This window comes from Crocuta crocuta, unplaced genomic scaffold (assembly GCF_008692635.1).
Source record: "Crocuta crocuta isolate KB4526 unplaced genomic scaffold, BGI_CrCroc_1.0 scaffold267, whole genome shotgun sequence".
Lineage (NCBI taxonomy): Eukaryota > Metazoa > Chordata > Mammalia > Carnivora > Hyaenidae > Crocuta > Crocuta crocuta.
Window position 1 is genome coordinate 350,534 of NW_027531899.1, and position 6,537 is coordinate 357,070.

The following is a 6,537-nucleotide window of genomic DNA, read 5'->3' on the forward strand; positions in this document are numbered from 1 at the left end:
AGAAGTCTTTGGGAACCCAAATGTTGAACATTTGGGGATGAGCCAAGCTGGAAGAGTCAAATGCAAAGTTACTGGCTTCTTCCCGAGGACAACCATTCTGTAGCTGGCTCTCCCATCAGAGTGTGGGCCCGCCGCTGGTTGCCAAGTTCACTCCAATTAAAGAAGCAAATGCATGAGATGACATGCCTGGATTTTGTGCTTAGAACTTTGAGTTGGACGTGTTCTTAATTTTCCATGTGAATTTTGTCTCTTGCACCTGATTTCTTCCTTATTCGATTGCAGCATCCTCGACCTCGAAGTCATTAGGATTCCTTAATAAGAAAGGGGGATTCTGTTTTTGGTTTAGTTGCTAAGATTACTAAAATTAGCCCTTTCTTGGGGTGCCTGAGTAGCTCAGTCGGTTAAGTGTCTGACTTCGGCTCAGGTCATGATCTCACGGTCCATGGGTTCAAACCCCACGTCAGGCTCTGTGCTGACAGCTCAGAGCCTGGAGCCTGTTTCCAATTCTATGTCTCCCTCTCTCTCTGCTCCTCTCCCGCTCATGCTCTGTCTTTCTCTCTGTCTCAAAAATAAATTAAAAAGTAAAAAAAAATTTTTTTAATTAGCCCTTTCTTTGAAATCGGACTTCAGCTTTCCTGTTCTATTTTTTTTAATGTTTTATTTATTTCTGAGAGAGAGACAGCGTGAGCAGGGGAGGGTCAGATAGAGAGGAAGATACAGAATCTGAAACAGGCTCCAGGCTCTGAGCTGTCAGCACAGAGCCTGATGTGGGGCTCGAACCCACAAACCGTGAGATCATGACCTGAGCCGAAGTCAGATGCTTAACCAACTGAGCCACCCAGGCGCCCCTAGTTTTGCTGTTCGAAACTCAAATCAGCTGCTTTCTCCACAGTGCACTTTCAGTTCTTGCATTCATAAGAATGTTCATGTTCTGTGTAGCACATCACTTCCATTAGACTTCCTACACAGAGTTCTTTCTGCACATGGTATTAAAGACCAAATACACTGAGCTCACCATTTTTGTGGAGTGAAAAGTTCGTATGAAAGAAAAATCAAAAAGTGAAATGGTCAAAGAATCATGGAGTTTCCTTATCAGGCTTCCGCACGTTCCTCGAAAATTGGGGCAAGACAAAAAGAAAAGCAGCCAGAAGAATGAAACTGGTAGCAGAACGAGAGGAGGAAAACATGCCAACTTAGAAATTAAACACTCAGGTGGTTGTGCCAGGTCAGAGCAGGTAATAACTGTGTATCTGGGTCTCATTTGTTTGTTGTTAGATAAGGCTAATGAAATTGCTTTTGAGCTAGGGATTCATTTCAGGGCCTCATAGCCGGCCACAGTGCTTCCAACACTACCTCAAAAGCCACTCAACCGCCCCTAAAAGGCAGAGTTTCTACAACAATTCTTGCGTTTGCCAAGGATGAATTTGAAGATGAGATGCCGACTCTAAATAACTATGTCCTTGGGGGATGCATCTAACAAGTGGTTATAAGCTGTACCTGAACCAGAAATGCACTCTTAAAAGAAAAGTGTTAGAAGAATTTATAGAGAGAGGCTATCAGACTTCCTTTGCTGCAGTGTGGGAACAAGAAATCAGAATCGCTTACACGAAAATTCAAATGTTTCTTTTATATACACAATTTTGCTATGTGTTTACAAAATTTAAAAACTCACTGATGTCTGGCAGGTTATTTTAGCAATGGTTCCTGCAATTGGGAAAAACAGCTTGGTACAACATGACCGGTCTGTCACTGGTTGATAAATGTACTACACATACTCGCCAAGGATTTAAATTAAAACAACTAAAGGGTGCCTGGGTGGCTCAGTCAGTTAAGCGTCTGACTTTGGCTCAGGTCAGATCTCATGGTTTGTGGGTTCAAGCCCCATGTCGGGCTCTGTGCTGACAGCTCAGAGCCTGGAGCCTGTTTCAGATTCTGTGTCTCCATCTCTCTCTCTCTGCCCCTCCCTCACTCATGCTGTCTCTCTCTGTCTCAAAAATAAACTGTAAAAAAAATTTTTAATTAATTAATTAATTAAAACAACTAAGTGGCCTTTGAAAACACACACACACACACACAAAACAGCTTCCAGCAACATGGTTATGTGCTGCCATTACATTAAATCAAAAACTATATGCCAGAAGTGCATAGTACGGGATACGGTGTTGTATAGCATATTCACAGAACGAGAAGCCTCATTGCTGTTCAGGGACACTGATGCCCCAGAAGAATCTGCCAGTGAATCGGAGCCAGCGGCAGCTTAGCTGAGAGCATGGTGTGTGCTAACTGCTGGGAATGAACTGCAAAGAGAAAATGAACTGCCCCATGCTCAGATTTGATGGGTTTGTAAGTCTCAATATTAACTCCTTCAGCTGATGATGAATTTCAGACAGGAACGGGCACCTCTGATGTAGGTCTACTGTGACATAGAAGGAATATAAGTGCCCGAGTCCAAACATCCCGGAGAAAAAAAAAACTGCACTGGAAATCGGTGATCAGTGATAATCTGCAGTGATGGGAGTGATTTTGTTTCCAAAGCCACTGAGTTCATTAATTTGTTAACTATAAAAAAACAAGGTTTAAACCTATGTTAGTCAGAAAGTAAAATCAGTGTCTTCCAGATATAACTACAGTTCTTTGTGATACTATGTGCCTTGTGTACCTTACCAAGCCTTTCAGACCACCTCTGAGAGCTGATTTGTAACCCAGATTCTGTCTCTTATAAGCTTTGTAGTCTTAGGCAAGGCCAAAGGATTTGTCACCTCTACAGTTAGGAGACTCGATCAGGTGATTTCTAAACTGTCCGTACGAGAATTTCAGCCTTCATAGCTTGCAGGAGCTGACAAGGTCATTGAAGCCTTAATAAACTCAAAACGAAATCATAAACTATTAGAGAAAGAGACGAGACCCCATGCTTCTTTAGTGACTTGCTGTTACCACACTTCTGAGTTTGAAAATAAAGTCAACTACTTAAAGGATTCTGCATATATTTTAGTGTACTCATCCAGAAGCACTTTTTGGGGAAAGCACCCAATGCTTCTGATTGCTGTGCATATTAATTTATCATCGGAATACTAAATAAAGTCATAATTCAAGTTAAAAAAAAGAGTTTCACATGTAAGATCATAAGCTCATGGAATTTGCTATCATTATCAGCAGTACTAGCATTTAGATTTAAATCAAGAAGGGGCACCTGGGTGGCTCAGTCAGTTAAGTGTCCGACTTCAGCTCAGGTCATGATCTCTTGAGTTGTGAGTTGGAGCCCCACATTGGGCTCTGTGCTGACAGCTTTGAGCCTGGAGCCTGCTTCAGATTCTGTATCTTCTTCTCTCTCTGCCTCCCCCCTCATGCTCTGTCTTTATCTCCCTCTCTCTCAAAAATATACATTAAAAAAGTAAATTTAAACCAAGAAGGCTTACCTAAGATTCTCCCTTGGAAATGTTTTGGAACTAGTGACAGGTGGTATGTTTCTCAACTCTGTGAATGTACTAAATTGTACTAAATGCCAGTGCACTGTTTGCATTAAAAGGGTTAATTTTTTTAATGTTTTCTTGATTTATTTACACACACACACACACACACACACACACAGTGGGGCTTGAACCCACAACCCCAAGATCAAGAGTCCTCCACCCTACCGATTGAAAGAGCCAAGGCACCCCTTCACCTTAATTAAAACCCAAAACATTCTCATTTGGGTCATAGATTTCAGGTACACTTGTAGCCATGAGCCAGCTTTTTCTGGGAGTTTGGGTAAGGCCAGGGGGTAGAGGACAGAGAGTTGATTGATGAGGATGGCGGAGGGAGCGCGAGTGTGGCAGTCACGCATGTCTGCTCTGTCCCACCATCTGGCATGTCCACACCTGGCTTGTGAGGCTCTCTCTGCCCTGCGCTCCTCTCCTCCCCCACCTGTGAGCTCATCCAGCAAAAACCCAGTTCAAATGGCATCGCCTCTGGGAAGCACTCCCAATCCTCAACCCCAAGGAGTAAATTATTACAAAACATTATTAATGAATACTAATGGTCGCATTGAAGACTGGGTTATCCAGATCTGCTCTCACCAGTCTAAGAAATCCCTAGAAGCAGGGATTGTGCCCGGTTCCCCACATGTCCAAAGTGGAACTCATTATCTCCTGCCTCATACGTGCTCCTGATGTGTGTCCCCAAACCAATAAATGACACTCCCACCACCCCCCACACTGGGCTCCACCCTCACCCTACCCCACACAACCACCACATAACCAAGTGAGAATTCGTCTGTCTTTCCATATCTTTCTGCAACCCACGCTTCCTCCCCATGCTCATGGCCCTGTCCTCTGTCACCTGGAGCCTAGAGAAGCTGCTTCTGTGTCTCTCTACCTGTAGTCTCATCTTCTCCAAAACTCGGAACAATCCCTCTGAAGCACAAACTTAACCATCTTGTTCCCCTACAAGCCTCTGGGGCTCCCCATCATCTTAGGACAGAGTCCAGCTCCCCACCAGCTCGCATAAGGTCCAGCAGGTCCGATGACGACTACAGCCTCCTCGGTGCACAGGGCCCCAGATCCTTCCACCCTAACAGCACCCACCCCGCCCCCCTGCCTTGGCACTTGGATTCCTCTGCCCAGAATTCTCCCTCCCCACTCCCCCCATCCTGCCTCGCAAAATCCCTACTTCGCCCTCTAGTGGCTCAGCCTGAATTGAGGGGGTTGAAACAGGTACCATTTTGGGGTCCCTACAGACACCTGTGCCTCCCAATCCTACCCTGACCCCTCTGTCTCTCCAACCTTGTCCTGACTGCTCTGTGTCCCCCATCCCTGCCCTGACTCCTCGGTCTGTGCCTTCTCACCCCAGCCCTGTGTGTTCTGAGCTTCACTGGCCTGTAGCTGCCCTGCCCAGCCTGTCCTGGTCACCCTAGGGTCCTCAGCGTCCCTCAGCCCAGGTGCCACGGACTGGTGGGTTGACTGAGCGCTGGCTGGATGAGCGTCTTAAATGTGCTGAGTGGCTCAGGAGCCCGGGGGACACTGTGGAAGACATTTTCTGAGCAGATATTTGAGTTGATGCAGTAGGAGTTGACCCACTCAGGATGCTCTCAGGACACACATGTCCTACGCAGGCTTTTCCTTTGATCTTTGTCACTTGGGCCTTTCCTGTGACCTTTGAAAACTAAGGGAGGCAATTCCCTGGTGTTTAGAGAAGGGAGACAGAGCTGGGCCAGCATGTGTTTGAATGCAGACACAGACAGGCACAAGCAGATCTCAGGCAGGTTCACACAGTGTGGCCCACATGCCTACACACTGTGCCACAATGCACACCCATGTCCATCCATACACCCATGCCCAGTCACCAGTAGCACATGCACACACACACACACGGTAACACACACAGACACAAACGTAGACACCCCGCGGCAGACATACCCCAAAGCATGTACTCAGTTACCCCCAGACAGACAGAGGCACACTGGCCCGCACACACCTTGCCACACTTTCACACAGATGTGCATTTTTGGGCAGAAACAGGTGTGGATACCCACGTATGCACAAATACACACTTCACAAACACAGGCGTGTGCACAAATACATACATCAGCATGGACCCACTACATACATGCACACAGACGGGCAGACACCCCCAGCACACGACCGGAATGACACACGTATACAGATGGATAAATAGGAAGTAACATGACCGAGGCATCTAGGAGCACCTGCTGGACTCATTGGTACGAACAGAAACAGCCAGAAGCACTCAAGAGGGTTGAAGGGCAGCTGACCTGCAGGGAAGAGAAAGAGCAAGACAGTCAGACACAAGGGGAGAGACAGAGAGAGAGATGGGCAAGGGGCTGTGCAGGGGCCACGTGCCCCCCGCCCCCGAACAACGTTAGGGTCTACCTTGACCCACCATCTCCAGGCATCACATGCTCCATCGTCCCTCCAGGAAGCCACGTCCAAGGTCAATATCCCATTATCAGCCCCAGAGGGAAAGGCTCAGCTGTGCCAAGGAAGGAAGGGCAGGGAGTTTCCGGCAAGGCTTTCTCTCCCTTCCTCTTTTTCCAAGGAAAAGTATTCAGAACTTTACACCAGAAAAGATCAAATCCAGAAGGGGGTTTAAAGAACCCCTTGCTCCTGTCCTTCATCCTGTGGAGTAATAGGAACAGCTACCATTTGTTGGCACTACTGCCACGTACTTCACACCCATCACCCATGACTCCTCCGAAAATGGCTAAGGGGCATGTACTGTTTTTGGCATCATGAGACACAGAGAAGTGAGGTGGCCTGTTCAAGTTCCCACAGCAAAGAAGGGATAAAGCATTCCAGTCCAGGTCTTAATTGTGCTCTTAATTGTTGATGCAGGCTTGGTCTGTTTTAGGGAAACTGATACCTGCCAAACCTGTACTAATACTCCGACATTTCTCCCTTCATTAAAACTAAGAAACATTCTCTGCCAAAGCACACACACACACAATAAAACAAACCAACAAGAAAAGCATAGCTCAACAAACAACATCCCTCTTTCTACTTTGTTCTCTGCCCCTTGTTCCCTCCCCCACAGGATTAT